General features: G+C 38.7%; 1 pseudogene across 1 annotated transcript in view; it reads left to right on the top strand.

The window, feature by feature from the left end:
• Positions 1 to 1,028: 1,028 nt before the first annotated feature.
• LOC102859000 overlaps positions 1,029 to 21,928 on the top strand; it is a 221,142-nt pseudogene continuing 200,242 nt past the window's right edge. Inside the window, exons 1-2 of the transcript XR_439012.1 lie at positions 1,029 to 2,473; positions 3,584 to 3,780. The product of XR_439012.1 is annotated as a serine-rich coiled-coil domain-containing protein 2-like (transcript). The remainder of the gene's footprint in view (positions 2,474 to 3,583; positions 3,781 to 21,928) is intronic.

Below are 21,928 nucleotides of genomic sequence, written 5' to 3' on the forward strand. Positions count from 1 at the left end.
TGACTGGGGTAATCGCGATGGGTGTGTCAGAGGCCATGCGATTGGCCCAGGATAGAGCAAGGTTTAGGGCTGTTGTACATAGGGTTGCTATGAGTCTCAAACGACTCGATGGCACATAACAACAACAGGTGTAGGGTTTCCTCCTTTGTTCAAATAGATTGTTCTTAAAAAATAAACAAAAAGCCAACAATTTTATGCTTACGGGAGTTCTTTTAACTATTAAAGTAAAATTAGTGTTTGCTTTTGAAAAGATTTCAGGTGATATTTGTGGCTTAAGGTTTAAAGATTTTCCCAGGAAATCATAACAAGGGTTCATTTACCCTCAGTGGCTCCTGGAATGCTATATTCTTTGACAGTTTGAAATTCTAGCCTGCCTTTTCCTTTGAATCTATGGTCTTTGAACAAAATGTTCAGTAATGGTAGGTGGGTATAATACCGATCCTCTCTTCTCATGGCAAAGAAGAAAGTTGTTTGTAGAGCTAGTTAGCCACTCATTCCATATTGTCCTCTTATTCCTGCCTCTCCTTCTTCTGGTTTTAGGAAAAAATTTTAGTACTTTGTAAGGCATCATTAATTATTTTACTATAATAAAATTTGATAATCATTGATATTATTTCTGGACTTTAATATCATTATTTGTAACCTGAATTGCTTTGTCAAATTAGCCAGATGCTCTGAAGGAAAAAGATGGGCAGTCCTCTCTCATGTGATGTACAGCCTCTGAAAACCTGCTGGAGAGTCAGTTATGAGTTGGTTGCTACTTGATGACAATGAGTTCCGAGATCCCACATTTATAAAAGTATTTATAAAAATATTTTTATCTTATTCAAGTATAATATTTAATAAATGCTTTTAATATCTAAGAATCTTACAGGAATAATAAGTAGATTCAGGCTTTCTTGTATCAATTATAAGAATATTATATATATTTAATATTATGCAGTGATTCTTGTAGTTGTTTTCATTTCAAAATCCTGACTCTGTCCTGGTTTTTTTTTATTCTTTCTTTTTTTCTTTCCTTCTCCTTAGATTCAATCAATCTTTAAGGACAAATGTACGTTTTAGCTCATGGAAGAAAAAACACAGATCAAGACATTTTTGGGTTCAAAGTTGCCGAAGTATGGAACAAAATCTGTAAGAAGTACGCTGCAACCAATGCCAAATACGGCATTCACTAATGTAGTAGGAGTTTCCAAGAGGAGCAATGTAAAAAATAATGCCTCAAAAAGTTCATTATTCCATTCATTTAATTGGGGAGAAGCAAGTAAATACCAACTTCAAGAACAAAGTGCTGGAAAGCTTAACAACACTCACAATTTCCATGATAAATTAATTGATACTGAAAAAGATGATGATCCTACCAAAGGAATGTTTGATACAAGTAGAATAAAAGGAGATTTAAAAAGTGTTTCTGAACTCATGTCAAAAATAACAAAGCCATCAACTATGTTTGTGTCATCTACAGGGGAGTTAAGCCAGAAGTCTTTATCTAGACCATCAAATTTGGGTAAATTCACCAAAACTACATTATTAGGAAGGACTTCATACTCTTCAGTCAGTGCTCCAAAATCTCATTTGAATGGATTTTATGGAAATCGATCAGCTGGTAATATGCAAAGGCCTCGAGCAAACTCCTGTGCTACCAGAAGTAGTTCTGGAGAAAGCTTAGCACAATCCTCAGAAAATAGTAAATCTATTACTTGTGAAAAAATGGTAAGGTCACAAAGTTTTTCACATTCCACTCAGAATTCATTTCTTCCACCTTCATCTATAACTAGATCCCATTCCTTCAATAGAGCGGTAGATCTTACTAAGCCCTATCAGAAACAACAGCTCCACATTAGAGTGCCTCTAAGGTCAAGTATACTAGCAAGAAATTCCCAACAGGCAGAAGTATTCAATGGAAATGAACATTTAGGGTATGGCTTTAGTAGGCCTTATCCTGCTGGTGGTAAGAAGTTGACTTTACAGAATGGTCCCAGTGTAACTTCTACTTTGGGATATAGGATGGTTCATCCTTCTTTACTGAAATTGAGTACACCTTCATTTGATGCAAGTACCACAGTTGATGGTAATAAAAATGCACCTGTTGACAAATGTATAGAGGAACATGCTACAGTTTTGGTTCATGATCGAACTACTGAAAAGGACCAAGAACTAATTGAAAATGATGGTTTTAGAACAGAAAATGACCAGAGTATAAAGAACAGTGCTAAAATTCGATATCTAAGTGATGATGTGGATGATATTTCTTTGTCTTCTTTATCATCTTCTGATAAGAATGATTTAAGTGAAGACTTTAGTGATGATTTTATAGATATTGAAGACTCTAATAGAACTCAGATAACTCCAGAGGAAATATCTCTCAAAGAAGGAAAGCATGACAATGAACCAGAGGATATATTTCATTCTTTCAAGGAAAATGAAAAATCCTTCATTAAAACTGATGAATGGATAGATATAAGTGTATCTGGTAAATATAAATATTTTAAAGTTTGTTTTCTTTTAAGTCTTTTTATAAAGGAACTTAATTTAACATTTTCTTCTGATAAATGTTAAGGTATTATCAATTTTACTGTCTTTGTTGAAGGACTATTAGGAGGGATAGATTTAAATAAAATTGAACTTAGGCAACATTTATCTTCTTTCCTCAGTGACTTTTGTAACCTGTACTCTTCCCCCCCCCCCAGTTAAAACAACAGTAGCAATACTCGTACTCTTTCTCTAAGATGTCCTTTCTCCCCTCTTCTTGATTTTTATGTGCAGGCTTATTCATTGTCATTGTTAGGTGCCATTATTTGAACCTTGTCCTGTCCTGCACCATTCTCATGATTTCTGATATACTTAAGACTATTGTTTTAGTTACTTTGTAAGTATTTTGTGAGGGTCTTCCTCTCTTTCTCTGACCTTCCACCATTCCCAGCATGATTCCTTTTTCTAACGAATGGCCCTTCCTGATAACATGCCCATAGTATATGACATGAAGTTTCACCACCTTTCTACTCTTTGACAGCAGTGCTTTAACATTAATTTTCCCTCCCCGCCACCACTACATACCATAAACTATCTCTTATTTTGGGATAGAAGGTCATTGCTATATATTAAGAGCAAACCTATAAGAAAGTACACGAGATTCTAAAGATTATTTCCAAGCTAATGATTTTTTTTATTCTAGGAAGTTTTTATTTTTTAAAGGAATACACAGATTTCTTATTTAGTAATCTTTATAATTACAGACAGAGAAAGGGAATTTTCAAATTAAAAGCAAATATCTTGGGAAATACTAGTATGAAGATTTATATATCTAGAGGAAGATTTATATATCTAGAGATGTTTTATAATTAAATGATTAATTGAATTGTCCTTTTGTTAAAATAGTGTAAAATATTTTAGTAGGTTAGTTTTAAGATTTTACTTCTTTGATTTTTTAAAATATTACAGTTTAGGAAATGCTATACGTATTTTTTTGCCATTCTTTTGATTTGCTATAGTCAAATTCTTAGAACTTGCAATTTTAGAACCTGAAAATAATGGTATTTTTATTAATAATAACTACTCTCTCTTTTCTTAAAATCAGTTGAAGACAGGAGTGAATGTACCAAACATGCTTCTGAGAATAACTTGATTTCACCAGATACTGATTACAGAGCTGGTTCTTCCTTTGAACTCTCTCCATCTGATAGCTCTGATGGAACATACTTGTGGGATGAAGAAGGCTTGGAGCCAATTGGAAATGTGCATCCAGTTGGGAGCTATGAGTCCTCTGAGATGAACAGCATAGTATGTATACATTTATATGCCCTTTGAGAATTTTTAACTCCATAATTTACTTATGCAAGTGATTAAATTATGTTTTTTAAATTTATGATTTAACTCTTAATCTGAGAAATGGTAATTCCCTTTTATGTTGATGATGTCAGTGACTCTGAGCAACCCTGTGTATAAGAGAATGACAGTTTATTCAGTATTGAATCATCCTTATGGATGCTGTTACTGTAGTTGCATTGTCATTGCATCTCATTTAAAGTCGCCATCTTTTCCACTGACCCTTATAAAGCCTGACGCCACGCTCTAGGGATTAGTCTTTTCTGATAGCAGGTCCAAAATAAGCAAGGTGAAGTCTCACCATTGTCACTTCTAAGAGGCATTCTGGCCAAACTTCCTCCACAACATACTTGTTAATTATTATCATAATCTGTGGTGAAGTGAGTTCTTTTATGTAGACTTTTGTTTTGGTTCTTTAGAGAAACTGCTTAAAAGATCTCTACCCTCCTCACCTTCTGCTTCTCTGTCCCTGAGTTACAGTTTCCCAAGTTTTCTACTTCAGAGAATTTGTTACTTTTGTGCAGGTTGACTGACATTTCCTGAGTTAGTTTTAAACAGTTTATAGTTTTATAGTTTTCCTCCAGTCCTGGCCTGTAGCATATTCTTTGATTGTTCTTTTTTGTGCACCTTGCAGGGACTGGTCAATACGGTTTGGCAAATGAAATGACAATAGGCAACTAAAGCCTACTCTCTGGCCAAGTGAGAGAAGATTGATCACCTCATAGCCCTAAGTGAGAGGGCCATGCCTTAAAACTGACCAAGATTTAGCTTATTCATGTAGCCAGTCTCCCAGAGGTTGGCAGAATAAAAGAAGAAAGAAAGAAGCAGAAAGTTGAGAAGAGAGAGAAGGGATGAAAGGAACTTCTTGCAAGAGCCATAAAACAGATCACAGCCTGAAACATTGAAGACTTGTTACTGAGCTGATGGTAACAGGCCCAGAAGAGGCTTTGTAAGAGTCAGGGGAACCAGTCCTAGAAGGGCCCTATAGTAGAATTGATAGTGACAGCAAAAACCTGCTGCTTAGTGATGTAATTAAAAGAGAGTTGAATGAACCTGTGAGACTGGCTGTGAGCTGATCAGTGAGCAGTGGACAGACAACTTATTCTCTGCTGCTTCAAAGAGGTCTGTCCTCGGGGGGCCAATAGGAGTCTGTCCACAGAGAATCCAGAGGAGGCCAGTCTTGAGGCTACTGAGAGAGGCATACATGTCTAAGAGGGGCATGCATGACTGAGAGCTGACCTGTACAGAGGAGGCCTCTACTGAGGATACTGAAGTGGGCATGCATGACTGAGAATAGTCCTGAAAGTATGAGAGGAGCAGGCATGACTGAGAGCTGTCCTGCACAGAAGCTGGAGGTATATGCTTATCACTTTGAGTAGCCTTCCAGACACAGTTTATGGATTCCTGATCCCAAATAATCTGGTCTGGTGGTGTAATCTGTAAGGAGTTTTATTGCTAAGTTGAAGATAATGTCTCTGGTGGTTCAAATCCACCAGCACCTCTGAGGGATAAAAATGGACCATCTTCTGTGTGATTTATAGGCTTAAAATTCTGTTAGGTCAGCTGTGAGTCAGTTATGTCCAACTTGAAGGCAATAACTTTGAGAGTTTGAGTATATGATAAAGGAGCACTAGGGGTACAACAGCATAATTCATATACATTATTTCCTGATTCATCATGCTCAAGACCAGTCACATGGTCCACTATGTTTGGTATGACAGATTGAAGAGGAATGTCATCATATACACTGTCAAAAAACATTTTGAGATTAATCCTACAGTGCTGTCAGAGATGGGATCGTATTTATGGACCTGTAAAGAAGACCAGCTTGTAGAACTCTTATTCAAATTTATGCACCAACCATTAATGTCAAATTTGAAGAAACTGAAATATTTGCCAACTTCTGCAGTCTTAAAATCATCAAACAATGGTGACTGAATGCAAATGTTAGAAATAAAGAAAGATGGGTAAAAAGAAATATGGCCTTGGAGGAAGAAATACTGTTATAGATTACATAATAGAAATTTGTGAGGCCAGTGACTTATTTATTGCAAAATATTTTTTCAACGTGGTAAATGGAGACTACATCTGGAGCCTTCTGGGAGCAATACACATAGAATGGACTATATCTGTGGAAAGAGATGATGGAAGGGCTCAGTATCAGCAGTCAAGAACAGGGCCCAACTGTAGTATAGACCATCAGTTGTCCATTTGCAAGTCAAGATGAAGCTGAAGAAAATAAAACAGGTCTGAAAGAGATAATGTGCAATTTTCTGTACCTGTCATCTGAGGATTTGAACAGTCTCATCAATAGGTATGACACACTGAATCTAAAGAAGGAAGATGAGAGAAGTGGGATGATGTAAAGGCAAGAAAAGATCGTTAAGAAGAAAGGAAAGACCAAATTGGATGTCAGAAGATACTTGAAACTTTCTCTTTTTTTTTTTTTTGGCGTCCCTGGGTGGGCTTGAACCAGAAACTTTCTCTTGAACATTCAGTAGTTGCTCAAACAAATGGAAAAAATGGTAAAGTAAAAAAATTGAACTGGGAGGAAAACATAGGGTTGCACAGTTTGGTGGATGGAGGCAGTGAGGGTAAAAAAATGGGAAAGATTCGGTAGGGATCTGGAAACACAAGATGATTGTGGTCATAGTTCAGTGGTGATTTCTTTAAATGGGAATGAGTGTATGAAACACAATGTAAATGAAGGTTAGTGTGAAACACAATGTATAGCAACTTTCTAAATCAATATAAAGATTAAAAAAATAATAAAACCCTGTTGAACTGCAGATTTCATGAAGACAAAGTATAATAATTAAATGTGCAAAGATGTGGAATTAAAAAGCCAAAAGAGCATACATATTTCAGCTGAAGAAACAAAAGTCTAGAGTTGAATTGCAAAATAGTGAGGTATTGTGTGGGGGAAATGCTGAATGATATGGAAATCAGGACCAAAACAAAGTAGTTGTTGTTCCCTCATTTCAGGAGCTAGCATGTAAACAAAAACTCATAGTACTAAGGACAAATTCCAAAGCTGCAGTAAAGGGACAGGTAAAAAACACAGCTCCAGGAATTGATGGAATACAAACTGAGATGTTTTTGCAATTGAAACAAAGCTGGATGCTCTTATTTGTCTCTGTAAACAATTTGAGGGGTAGTCACTTGATTGGAAACAAACCATATTAATACCTATTCCAAAGAAGAATGATAGAATATAGAAATTATCCAGCAATATGATTAATGCCGCAGATAGTAAACTTTTTAAAAAGATTATTAAAAAGATACTAAAGAAGACTTGATTCCTTTGGATTATGGTGTTGGAGAAGAGTATTGACTATACCATAGAGTGTCAGAAGAATGAATGAAGAAGTATAGCCAGAATACTCCTTAGATGTAAGGATGTTGAAATTTGTCTTTTGTACCTGAAGGTGTTATCAGGAGGAACTGGTCCCTGGGGAAGGAGATCATGTTTAGTGGAGGGTCAATAAAAAGAGGAAGACCCTCAGTGAGAGGAGTTGACACATTGCCTGTGACTGGCCTCAAACATGGCAATGATTATGATGTCGCAGCACTGGACACTGTTTCATTCTGTTGTACTTAGGATCACTAGGAGTTGGAACTTCCTGCACAGCACCCAATAAGAACAGCAGTGGTATGGTGGTTACGAATTTGGCTGCTGATTGAAAGGTTGGTGTTTGGAACATGTAAGCTATTCTATGGGAAAAAGACATGGTGATCTGTTCCCATAGCTGTTGCAGCCCAGGGTTTCCCCAAAGAACCCCTTTACTTTGTTGTTTATGTTCACTGTCCAATTTATTTAACTTAGTGGCTCTTGATAACATGTTGTTAGGAGGGACTATTACTTGGAAAGGGGCATCATGTGTAGAAAGGAAGAGAGAAAGACCCTCAACCAGGTGGATTAGCACAGTGACTGCAGCCATAGGCACAAGTGTGTCAGAGATAGGACAGGGTTCAAATCTGTTGTTCACCGGGTCACTGAGGGTCGTACTCCACTTGATAATATCTAAAAATAGCAGACAATGTGTGAATCAGGAAGAATGTCACATTTATCCCATAACTGTTCTCAGATGCACTCAAATATGGGATTTTGTGCAGCTAATATATGTGATACATTTTCAGTAAACTCTGGAGCCCTCTTATGGGCTACATGTAGCCTTCCATGTGCTTTATATGTATGTGGTATTTATATACGTTGAGGAATTCTATTGGCCTGCAGAGTAAAGCCTTATACTGCCAAACTAAAGGCAAATGGTTTGACTCCACCAGCTGCTCTATAGGAGAAAAATGAGCAGTCACCTCCCATGTAATTTACAACCTCTGAAAACATACTGAAGTGTCAGCTACTGAAGGGTCAGCTATGGGTTGGTTCCTCCAGTGACCCTCCAGTGGATTTTCAGAAGCAGTTAATTGCATTGGAGGAACTTTCCCATCCTTCTGTGGATCATCTGGTGAGTTCGAACCGTGTGCCTTTGGGATTACAGTGCAGCTTCTTGCCACTAGGCTACCAGAGCTCTCTGTTGTTGTTGTTGTTATGTGCCATCGAGTTGCTTGCGACTCATAGCAACCCTATGTACAAGAGCCCCAAATGCCCTTCTATCCTGTACCAACCTCGCCATCTCAAACACACTCATTCCCACCACTCTACTCACAGAATCGATCCATCTCGTCGAGGGCCTTCCTCTCCTGTGCTGTCTGTCTACTTTCCCAAACATGATGTCCCTCTCCAAGGACCAGTCCCTCCTTAGTGGTTCTGAAAGTATAGGTATGGGAGGGTAACATCTGGAGACATTTTTGGTTGTCACTTTTGGGAGGTACTGCCAGCATCTGATGGATAATGCTTGCTGTGGTTTGCCTACATAGTGCATTCCAGGTATAAAACTCTATTGATTTTTTTCCTCCGTCTGAATAATTACAGAATTCTTAGTGAATGGACTGTACATTTTTCAACTAATATTCTATAGATATTTCTTATAGTCACACATTAAATAAGAAATAAGTTGTAATTCACTCAGCATAATATTCCCCAGTTTCTCCCAAGTTACATAGTATTTTTAGAAATTATTTCTCCTGAGTGATGCATCTTATCCCATTGTGTAACAGTACCACAGTTTCTCAATCCGTTTGGTTGTAATTGGACACTCAGGCTGTTTTCACGTTCTTGTGATGTTGAGTAGTTCTGCTGTGAACTTGAGCAAATCTCTGTTTGTGTCTCAGTTCTAATTTCCTTAGGGTTTATTCCTAGTAATGGAATAGCTGGGTCATGAGGAGTTTCTATGTTCAACTTTTTGAGGAAACACCAAATTATCTTCTAGGATAGTTGCACCGTTTTACATATGCAGTTCCATAAAGACAAATACTGTGTAAGACCACTGTTTTAAAAATAGAAGGATAACCAGTAAAACGTACAGGAACTCAAGGTGGGGGAGATGTGGGAGTGGAGACATGAGTATAGGTAGGGGTGAAACCATTGGTTGCATAATTTGGTAGGTGGAGAGAGGAGTGGGAGTAAATGGAAAGGATCTGGGTGAAAAGATAGGGTATTTATCGGCAAGGTCCATTGGTGATTAATTTTATAAAATCATACTGCATCTGAATGATTGTATGAAAAACAATGTGAATGAAGAATTGTGTGAAACACAGTGTATACAAACTTTGTGAGCAAACTAAAATAAGTTGTAGTAATTTTGAAGTTCTTTTTTTTAAGTATTCGTAGAGCATCACTTCTTATTCCTAACATTGTCATTTTTTAAGAGCAGACTGAAATACCAGGGTAGGAAATACGTAGAAAACAGATTGATTTATTTAAGTTTTGGTAGCATAGCTCGTGGAAGATTAGGCTACTAACCCAAAGGCAGCACCTCTTGGGTGATTCAGATTCTGTAGGGAGAAAGATGGGCACAATCTCTTGCGTTTTATAGCCTCAGAAACCCAGTAGTGGGTCAGTATGAGTTGGTTCTAACTTGATGGCAATGAGTTTGTGGTGGTGTGATTGGTGGTGTGTTTGTTGTTTTTGTGGTGGTGGTTGTTGTTTTTTAAATTTAAACAAGCTTGGAATTTTTTTGTTAAATCCTCCAAAATGTACATTTGGATTTCTTCTGTGTGTTCAATGTGTAAGGTTAATTTGAAGATTTTAGTTTTTACCATACTTTAAAAAAATCAGGTATGGTTGTTAAAGTTGTGCCTCTGTTGGCTGCCTAAGATTCTTTGGTTGGCTGTTCTGATGTAGTCATTCTATTGATGATACCTGATATATTGTAGTCACCTCCTTCCCCTGGGGATGTGGCCAGCATCTAACATGGTGAACATCTGTCAAAGCTAGCTCTGTCTGGATCCTGCAGAATGGCTCACCATCCTGCCATACTGCCTGTCAGTCTAGGATACATCAGCCTTGGCAAACAGGAGCCTAGAGTTTCTGGCTGCCATTTTTAAATTATTCAGTCTCTATATGTATGTGAGGTAGGAGAATCCCCTAGACTGAACTTAAAACTGTAGATTCCCTAAGAGAGAGAGAGAGTGTGTGTGTGTGTGTGTGTGTGTGTGTGAGAGAGAGAGAGAGAGAGAGAGAGAAACTGGTGGCTTAGTGTTAAGAAGTTGTGCTACAGTTCCAAAGAGAGATGAGTTCAAGTCCAATAACTGCTCCAAGGGAGATAGATGAGCATTCTCCTCCCCTGTGATTTACAGCCTCTGAAAACTTCCTAAGGATAAGCTATGGATTGGTTCCTGATTCTGTGGCACACAGCATACACGTGTGTGTGTGTGTGTGTGTGTGTGTGTGTGTGTGTGTGTGTGTGTTCAGGGTCGAGTATGTGCCAGCTCTGTCCTGTAAGGTACAGTTTGTTGCTCTGCCACCAAAGAGGTTGGCAGTACACATCCTATGGTTGCTTCAAGTGAAAAAGAGAGGTAGTCTCTTGTTAAGAGTTACAGTCTTGTGAACCCAATAGAAGGTTACTGTGAGTCAGAATTGACCCCAAGGTTTATACATACCAAACCCCCCTCCCCCCATACATGTAAACATACAGGCTTCATTCATTTGCTTCTTTAGAGAACCTAGCCTAAGACAGTAAGTATGATGAATGGAATCTAGAGAAACATAATTGTAGGAATGAATTATTAAAAATTTTTATTTTATATTGGTTCGTATACAGAGTTCGTATATATTTTGTTTCCTATTATGTTTTATAAAATTAGTCAACATTGAACTATGCCCACCATTACCCTGTCTTTCCAGATCCCTGTCAAATCTTTCCCATTTCCTTTATTTCCCCCTCCACCCACTAAATTGTGTGACCCTGTGATTTTACAAATTCAAGTATGACTAGTTTTAAAGTTGCTTAGGATTCCATGGCATGTGGGGCAATGTTAACATGCAAAATGCCATCACTAGTAGATCGAATAATAGAGAAGAAATGAGGCTTAGGGTGGTTGAATATTTGTTACCCTACTATAGTTTTGTCAGAATTAAAAGTACAGAGAATCTGTTGATTGGTCCTCATTACACTAAGCAGAATGGGGGAGGGGGGGAGAGATTAGCCCAAGACTTCAGAGAATTCATAAAAGTTACCAATTATTCTTTGAAAGACTGCATTTATTGCAGTAATAATCCTGAAAAACCAGACTCTAGAACTTTCTGTAATAATGGTTGAATTACACTACTCATTGAAATCTCAACCATAACTGGTGTCCGACGTTAAAGTAAAAGCCTTGATATAAAGAAATGGAATCTTTAAGCTTGAGTTAAGTTCAAAAGGACAAGATAATCAGGAAGCTGGCTCTGTTGATTCTCTCCCTTTCTTTGAACCAGCCCTGCCAACAGAACCAACTCTCCTTATGCTGAGACTAACCCCGCTCTATTAAATGAATCTTTGAGATTTTTTGTTTTTAGCCAAGACTGAGGCATTGTCTCAGACATTCTCTGAAGCAAATTCATTGCAAAACATTGTAGACTGTTTCCCAGAACCATCCCCACTGCTCATTTTTGCTTTGCTTCTAGATCTATGTTACTTACGTGCTTTCAATTTAGAACTGACTCATAGCTGACCTTCTCTAGTGGGTTTTCAGAGAAAGTAAATCACATGAGATGAGATTGCCCATCTTTTTCCCATGGAACATCTGATTTGAACTGAGTGCCTTCAGCTCAGCATTGCAGCTCCTTATCGCCTAGAATTAAATCTCAGTGAGCTTCAAAATATGAGGTATGTCTTGTGGCCCAGGAAGAGGTAAGCTAAACTTTAAAGAACCACTTGATTTTTTTTAGTATGTATGAAGATCTAGAGAATATGTATGAGAATGACTTAATGGTATGAGGAAGATAAAGTTGGATCATTCTGAATTTATTGACTTTGACCCACCAAGTAGAGGTTTTTCACCCATGGTTTTGGCTCCAGAGATGAGGAAAGGATCTAGTAGTTTACAGTGACCTATGCTAAGTCAAGTTGAAGTTCTAGACCTATTTTGACATGCTGCAGATGAAAACATCCAAAAATTTGTTGAAGATGACTTTTTAGAGTACCCTTATCAGGTCAGACTCACACGTGGACTGCCCAGAGAACACAGTTTTTACCACAGTGGTGAGGAACAAATTTGTAAATGGAATTTCAATATCATTGAAGATTGCCATGATTTCCACTTTATGTAAATCAGATGGACAATGAGAACTGCTCTAATTGAAGTAAGGCACCTTTATTCCCATTCCGAAAATAAGTGACCCAAAAGAGTATAGAAATTATTGAACAATATCACTAATATTACATATAAGCAAGATCCTGATGAAATTATCCCCAAACGACTGGAACAGTAAATCAACAGAACTGCCAGATGTGCAAGTTGGGTTTAGAAGAGTTCATGGCACTAGGGACATAATAGCTAAGAGATGAATCTTGGCTGAAAGATTGTACCAGAAGAGTGTCTGGGTTTCATTGACGATGCAAAGTCATTTGTGCTCATGACAACAAATTATGGCTAACTCTGAAAAGAATGGGAATCCCAGAGCACTTAACCTATACTTGGACTAGGAAGCAGTAGTCAGAACAGAGGAGGGGGACACCGGACAATTTAGGATCAGGAAAGTGTGCACCAGGGATTCATCCTATTTATATATCTTTTTAATCTATATGTGGAACAGATCATTTGGGAGGCTGGACTTCATGAGGAGGAATGCAGCATCAGTATTGGAGGAAGAATCATCAACAACCTGTGTTATGCAGATGACACAACCACTGGCTGAAACTGAGAAAGACATTATGCATTTGCTGCAGAATGTCAAGGACTGTTCTCACCATTGGGCCAATTAGCAGTTTCATGACAGAGAAGAGATTAAGATTGTTAACAGCTTCAGCTTACTTAGTTCCATAATTAACACTCTTTGCACCAGCAGTCAGCAAATCGAAAGACAAATAACATTGGGAAAGTCTGTTGTCATGGACCTCTCTAGAGTACTGAAGAGCAACAATGTCAGTCTGGAGACTAAGGTGTTCCTGATCCAAGCCATGGTCTTCATAATTACTTGCTATGCATCAGAGAGCTGGACAGTAACTAAGGATAATAGAAAAAGGATCGATGCCTTTGAGTTTTGGTGCTGGAGAAGAGTGTTGAACATACTGTGGACTGCCAGGAGAACAAACCGGTCTGTTTTGGAGAGGGTGAAGCCATACTTCTCCTTGGAGGCAAGGATTTTGAATCTCCATTTCACATAGTTTGGGCACATGGCCAGGAGGGACCAGTCCTTGGAGAAGGACATCCTACTTGGAAGGGTGGAGTGACACAGTGCAGGATGAGATGGATTAACTCAGTGGCTAGAAAAATGAGATGGGCCTGTGGGACATGATGAAATTGGTTCAAGATAGAGTAGGACTCAGAGCTATTATACATGTGGTCACTATGTGTTGCAGGTGACTCAGCAACACATAACAACATTACCAGGACTGTTGGACCCGCAGTGGTAAGGGCTGAGACTTAATTGACAATGATAAGTTGAGTTTGGTTGCCATAGTAGGCAGAAGAACCAAAGCATTCAACAGAGTAGTCTGACTTGTGTGGATATTGACTATTAGTCATGGTGCTTCTAAGAGAAAAAAACTTTACTCGATCTGTATAATTGGAACATTTCTTTGTCAGTGAATTGCAGTCTATCTGGAATTGACAAAAAAGAATGTCATGGCCCCTCAGTCAATAACCAAACTTGAACAGGTATATTGTTTGTTGTTAAGAGTCAAGTATGAGTCACAGTGACCCTATAAACAACAGATCTGACCCCTGTCTTATCCTGCACCATCCTCATCTTCTCTGACATAGTTGAGCCCATTGCAGTTACAGTGTCAGTCCGTCTGGTTGAATGTCTTCCTGTCTTCTGCCTACCCTTCAGCTTACCAACTGTCATATCCCTTTATAAGGAATAACCTTTCCTAACAACATGTCCACAAAGTATGTAAGAAATGAAGCTTATCATCCATTTCTCCAGGGAGCACTCTTGCTGCATTGTCTCCAAGATATATTTGTTTGTTCTTTTGACAGTCCATGGAACATTCAGTACTTTTCATCAGCTTAAAGGCATTAATTCTTAATTCTGTGATCCTTATTCATTGTCTAACTCCAGATGTATTCCAAGTGATTAAGAATACCATGGCCTGAATCAGGTGCACCTTAATCTTCAAACTGACATCATTGCTCTTCAGTATTTTGGGTAGGTCCCTGATTGCAGACTTGCCCATCTGCTGTGTCTCCTGATCTCCTGACAGTTGGTACCATGGGTGTTAATAGTTCATCCTAATTCCAGTAGGATGAAATCATTGACAGCTTAAATCTTTTCTCCATCTATATGATGTTGCCTGTTGGTACATTGGTGAGGATTTTTTAAAAATTTTTTTATTATTTTTGTGTGTGTGTGTATACGTCAAATCGAATCTGACTGGTACAGAAGGAGATAGTCCCTTCTTCTCTAGCAGAGCATCTGGTGGATTTGAACTGAGCACCTCTGAGATTGCAGTGCAGTTTCTTGCCACTAGGCCACCAGAGCTCCCTTTGGTGAGGATTTTTATTTTCTTCATGTTGTGATATAATCCATATTGATCCATTTGATCTTCTCCAGCAAGTGTTTGAAGTCTTCCTCACTTTTAACAAGGAAGGTTGTGTCATCTGCATAACATAGATTGATGACTCTTTCTCCAATCCTTACGCCACATTCTTCTTTATAAAGTCCAACTTTTTGAATGATTAGCTTGGCATACAGATTTAAAGGTATGGAGAAAAGAAAAATACAACCCTGAAGCACACATTTCCTGATTTTAAACCATGCTGTGGTCCCTTGCTCTGCTCGGACAACCACTTCTTGGTCTAGGTATAGGTTTTGAATGAGCATAATTAAGTGTACTGAGATGCTCATTCTTCTCAGTGTTAACTATAACTTGTTATAATCTACCATATGGTCAAATACCTTTGCATAGTCAATAAAACACAAATAGACATTCTTCTGGTATCTTTGCTTCAAACAAAGATCTGACATCAGCAATGATTTCCTCTTCTGAACTCTGCTTATCTTCTGGCAGTTTCTCTGTCAGTGTTCTAGCCATTTTGGATAACCTTCAGTAATATTTTGCTTGCATTTAATAATTGTGATATTGTTTGGTAATTTCTACTTCCCACTGGATAACCTTTCTTTGAGAATGGTAACACATATAGTTCTGTTCCAGTTAGTTGGCCATACATTGAATTTCCTGGAAGAGGCTGGTGAGTTTGGCCAGGGTTGCATTTATTAGTTGAAACATGTCAATTGGTATCCCATTGATACCAGCTGGGGCCTATTTTTTGTCAGTGCTTTCAGTGCAATTTAAATTTCTTCTGTTATTACTACTGGCTCTTGTCAGAAATATTTTAATGTTGACCACTTCTTTGTGGTGAATTATATTGATTGCTTTTCTTGCATACTTGTTATGAATCCTACTTGGTCATGATGAATTATATTTTTGGAGTACTGATGGGTTCTGTTAGCTAGGATTTTGTTAAGGACCTATACGTCTATGTTCATGAGCAGTATTAGTCTGTAGCGTTCTTTCTTGGTAATATCTTTGCTTGGTTTTGGTATTAGGGTCATGTTTGCTTCATAGAATGCCTCTAGGAGTGTTCCTTCTTTTTCTGTATTTTGGAATAATTTAAGAATTAATGATAGATCTCTGAAGGTCTGGTAGAATTCAGCCACAAAGCTATTTAGTTGAGGACTTTTTTTGTGGAAGAGTCTTTATGACCTGCTCAGTTTCTTCTTTAGTGATAAGTTTATTCAAGTGTTTTACATCTGTTCATGTCATTCTGGGTAGGGCATGAGTCTTTAAGGAATTTGCCCATTTCCTTCAGGTTCTCAGATTTATTATAGATTTTCATATTATTCTGATATATTCTATAATTTCTTCTGGTTCGTTTGTGGTCTCCTCTCCATCCATCATGATATTGCCTGGTGGTCCAGTGGTAAGAATCATTTTCTTGACATTGAGATAAAATCCATAACAGAGGCTGCATTCCTTGATTTTCTGCATCAGGTGCTTCAAGTTCTCCTTTCTTTCAGCAAGCAAGCTTGTGTCATCTGCATAACACATGTTATTGATGATTCTCCCGCCAGTCCTGTTGTACAAGCTGCTGTACTCCTTGGGCTATGTGATTCAGTGATGTATGTATTGGCTTGACATGGCAGTGACATGCAGAGATTTTCTTGTAATCTTGACAAAGTCTTATTAATGAATGACAGTACAGACCTTTAGGGTTTGGAAGCAAAGCTCTGCCATCCCTTGTAGATAACTGCTCACATTTCGAAAGCAGAATTTGGCTTGTTAACTGGGTTTTTGTAGAAACTGAATGCCTATCCATTGGTGAGTAAGTCATGATGGCCCAGATTGTGCCATGGACTGGCTATTATTTGACCCACAGAGTCATAAAGTTGGTTTTGTACACTCTGACTCCCTCATTAAGTAGTATAAATGAGATTGGCCTCAAATTGGGTACAAATAAATTACATGAGGAAATGGACTTCTGTCATATCACCACCTCTCCCTTCTGGCACCTGTAGTCTCATGGGGAGCTTGTTATGATCAGATGACTGAAAAAAAGAATACGTATACATGGTTACAGATGGTTCTGTGTATAATGCAGGCACTACTTGGGACTGGACAATGGCCACACTACAGCTCTTTTCTTGGACCTTTCTGAGCATTAGTGTTGAAAGGACAAGACTTTGAGTAATGCACTAGGCTGTTCATTTTGTTTAGATCAGATGTGTGATTAGACTGTGGCCAATGGCTTGACTGAATGATCAGGAACTTGGAATAAACATGACTGGAAAATTGGTGACAAGGTTATGTAGAGAAGATGGATGTGGATAGAACTCTCTCAGTAGGTCAGAACATGAAGGTATTTGTGTCTCTTGTGAATCACAACAAAGAATGACCTGTATAGAGAAAGATTTTATCAATCAATTAGATAGAGTGCAATGTTCCTTAGAATCCAGTTGCCCTCTTTGCCTGGTCACTCTTGTCATTGCCCAGTGGGCATGTGAAGAGGAGGTTATGTTGGCAGGATGAAAGTTATGCATGGGCTTATTGTAGACATCCACACATTTAATCCATGGGCTCATTGTGGACATCACACATTTAATGCACAGGCTTATTGTAGACATCCATGCATCTCATGCATGGGCTCATTGTAGACATCCACGCAGGATGACTTGGCTGTAGCTACTATTTAGTACCCTTTCTCTCCAAAGTGAAAAACGAATCACTGTCTCCAGTATGAAATCTCCTCAGGGTCATCAGCTAGCACCTACGCGATTAATTTGTGTTTGGTGTTTTGTTTTCTTGTTGTTTTTTACTGAAATAGGCACTGTGGATGTGAATTTGCCTTCCCTGACCACAGTGCTTTTATCAAGACTGTCATGAATTTATTTATAGACTACCTTATCATGGTATTCCATACAGGATCACTGCAGGTTAAAGAACTTGAAATACGATTATGGACCCATACTCATATCATACTTCTTATCATTCAGAAAGAGCTAAGTTGATAGAACAGTAGCCTTCCAGAGACACAATTTTTACTGCTAACTTGGTAAATACTTTGTAATACTTTGTAATACTTTGTAAGTTTGGGTCAATGCTCTGCACATGCAAAAATGTCACTGCTGTTGTGTTACTTCTCATTTATAGCCACCCTCAATTGAGTTTCTGTAACTGTAAATGGTAACAACTCATTTGTCTACTATTCATTTTTCTCTCAGAAAGATGTATAGCCTTTTGGTTAGCAGTGTAGCTTGCTGTGGACCACACTATCAGAGCTTCCCGTATTCTAAACTAAGTGTCCAGTATATAGAGCTGTTTTTCCAAAAGCTCGCATTTCCTAGTCCAGGAATCAAGGGGTGGAAGTGAGAGAGGCAACACTATTGTTAACCCTAATACTAACTCTCACACAGAGATTTTGCTTCTTGCTTCTATAACACTTTGCTCTGCAGGTCTCAAAGTCTTATTTCCAAAGTTCCAAAAACTTTTACTGGCAGACATAATACAGATTCCATTGAACTGGAAGCAAGGATTCTGCAAAGCCATTGATATCTGTCACTAGATAGCCACTTATATTCTAGTCAGAAGTGAGCATCTGTATTGTCTGGAGTGATTCTAATTATTACTAGGTGCCATCCAGTTGACAACAACTCATAGTGATCCTGTGAACAGCAGATTGAAATCTTGTCCTATCCTGTGTCTTCCTTATAATTCCTGCTGTGCTCAAAGCCCATTGTTGTAGTCACTGTGTCAGTCTTTGAGGCTCTTTTGAAGACTTTATTAATTTATTACTATTGTTATTACATGTCCTTGAGTTTGAACCAATTCATATCTGAATCTCCAGTGGGTTTTCAGTGGCTGTAAATTGCATAGGAGGAGATTGCTAATCTTTCTTCCACATAGCAGTTGATGGATTTAAAACAAGTGCTTCTAGATTGGCAGCACAACAATTCCTGAGTCATGTTATTTTCCTTACAGAAATGTAAATTTTAAAAAAATAACCAGAAATTTCATTAGGGAAAGCAATAACAATAAAAGGTATTTGGCAAAAGGGAGGTAAAACGATCTCAAAATACAAAAATTAGTTGGATTTCTCTACAATGACAATGACAAAAACAGTATAGAAATGGAGCTAAGAAAAACAATACCAATCACAGTAGCTAATCACAACTTGAAATATGTGGGAATAAACCTAACTAAAGACACTAACCTCCATGTGCAACCTATATACAGAACAGATTATCCAGGAGGCTGGGCTCTGTGAGGAGATGTGTGGCATCAGGATTGTTGGAAGATCTATCAACAGTCTCTGTAGGTGATACAACCCTGTTTGCAGAAACTTAGGAGGACCTAAAGCGCTTGCTGCAGGGGATCAAGAACTGGGGCCTTCAATATGGATTGAGGCTGAATATCAAGAAGACAAAGATTCTCACCACAGGACCAATTGGCAGCATCAGGATGGATGGTGAAGAGATTGAGATTGTTCATAGCTTGAGATTTCTTAGCTCCACAGTCAACACTCTTGGCACGAGCAGCCAGGGAATTAAAAGACGTACTGTGATGGGAAAGTCTGCTGTTAGGCACCTCTCCAAAGTACTGAAGAGCAATGGTGTCACTCTGGAGACTAGGGTGCATCTGATACAGGTCATGGTCTTTGCAATCGCTTGCTATGCATCAAAAAGCTGGACAATGACTAGGGAGGACAGAAGGAGAATTCATGCCTTTGAGCTGTGGTGCTGGAGAATAGTATTGAATGTATCATGGACTGCTAGGAAAACAGATTCATCCTGGAGAGGATTAAACCAGGCTGCTCCCTGAGGGTAAGGATTCCGAAGTTTCATAATCTGACATACTTTGGACATGTTGCAAGGAGGGACCGGTCCTTGGAGAGGGATATCATGCTTGGGAGGGTGGAGGGACTGCACAGGAGGGGAAGACCCTCTATGAGGTGGATTGATTCAGTGACTAGGGTATTTGGGGTGGGTGTGTCAGAGACAGTGAGATTGGCACAGGACAGAGCAGGGTTTAGGACTATTGTACGTAAGGTCGCTATGTGTCACAGACTACTTGATGGCACATAACAACAACAAAAACACAAAAGATCTGTACAAAGAAAATTACAAAACGTTACTACGGGAAATAAAAGAGACCTGAAGAAATGGAAGAATATACTATGTTCATGGATAGGAAGACAAAATATTGTGAAAATGACAATTCTACCAAAGGCAGTTTACACGTGCAGTGCAATCCCAATACGGATACCCATTCCATTCTTCAATGAAATGGAAAAGGCAGTTTCCAGTATTATCTGAAATGGAAAGAGCCCTTGAAATAGCAAAATACTTCTGAAAAAGAGAAAGAAGGTAGGTAGGTGGCATCACACTCTGTGATCTCAAATCCTACAGTACGGATGTGGTGGTCAAGACAGTGTGGTACTGCTATGACGACAGACACATAGATCAATAAAATAAAATCGAGAACCTAGAAATTAGCTCATCTACCTATGGTCAACTGATCTTTGACAAGAAGATAGAATAAGTTAAGTGGGGAAATAGCAGTCTCTTTAAGACATGGTATTGGCAGAATTAGAAAATCATCTGCAGAAAACTTAGGCAATGTCCACACTTCACACCATACACAAAAACCAGCTGAAGGTGAATCACCCTTTTTAATACACCAGAGAAAAGCGAGGAAGAACTGTAGAAGCCCTAATCCACCGCAAAAACAGTCTCACAAGCATAATGAAAAAACTACAACCAGGATAGAATAAATAGATGAATGAGATCTTCTAAGAATCAAATCCCTATGTGCCTCTTCACAATTACTTGTGCATCAGAGAGCTGGACAGTGGTTAAAGATGACAGAAGAAGAATTGATCCCTCTGAGTTGTGGTGCTGGAGAAGAGTCTTGAACATACCATGGATTGCTAGGAAAAAAAATAGGTCTGTCTTGGAGAGGGTGTATTCTCAGAGGCTAGGATTTTGAAGCTCTGTCTCACATACTTTGTGCACGTAGCCAGGAGATACTAGTCCTTGGAAAAGGACATCATGCTTGGAAGGGTGGACAGTCAGTGCAGGAGAGGAAGACTTTGGATGAGATGGATTGATACGATAAATGGGGCAGTGGGGGTAGCTGTGTTAGAGTCAGTGAGATTGGCATAGGACAGGACAGGCTTCAGAGCTGTTATATAGAGTTGCACATGACTGGACAGCACATAACAATAACAACGTGCACAACAAAAGAACTAGGTAAGAAGGAAACCTACAGACTGGGAAGAAATATTTGGCAATGACATACCTAATAAGAGACTGCAGCACAGTTTAATGCCACTAGGCCACTAGAGCTTCCTAATAAGGGACTAGTAAAAGGTAAACAACCCAATCACAAAATAGGCACAGGGTATGAATACTTCAGTAAAGAAGACATTCATGTGGCAAACAAACATATTGAGAAATATTAAAAATCCCTAGCTGTCAGAGAGATGCAAATCAGAACAACTATGAGATATCACACTCCAGCAAAAATAGCAAAGTTCAAGAGACCAGCAAACAACAAATGCTGACAAGGTTATGGAGAGATCAGAACTCTTATTCACTGCTGGTGGGAATGTAAAATAGTACAGTCATTATGGAATGTGGTCTGACACTTTCTCAAAAAATTGGGAATAGTAATATTATTTGAACCAGGAATTCCAGTACTTCTCCCTTACTGACCCTCTACTCTTCTTAACATCATGTCCCTCTCCAAGAAATAGCCCCTCCTAAGTAATATGCCCAAAGTATGTGAGGCAAAGCGTCATCATTCCTGCCTCTATAGAGCAATTTGGCTGCGCTTCCAGGGCTTCCTTATTTATTGTTGTTGTTATGTGCCGTCAAGTCGTTTGCGACTCATAACGACCCTATGTACAACAGCCCTAAACCATGCTCTGTCCAGTGCCAATCTCATTGCCTCTGACACACCCATCCTGATTACCCCAGTCAATCAATCCATCTCATAGAGGGTCTTCCCCTCCTGCACTGTCCCTCCACTCTACCCAGAATGATGTCCCTCTC

The sequence above is a fragment of the Elephantulus edwardii genome, unplaced genomic scaffold, assembly GCF_000299155.1.
Source record: "Elephantulus edwardii isolate Elephantulus edwardi_28Jun2011 unplaced genomic scaffold, EleEdw1.0 scaffold00305, whole genome shotgun sequence".
In the NCBI taxonomy this organism is placed as follows: Eukaryota; Metazoa; Chordata; class Mammalia; order Macroscelidea; family Macroscelididae; genus Elephantulus; species Elephantulus edwardii.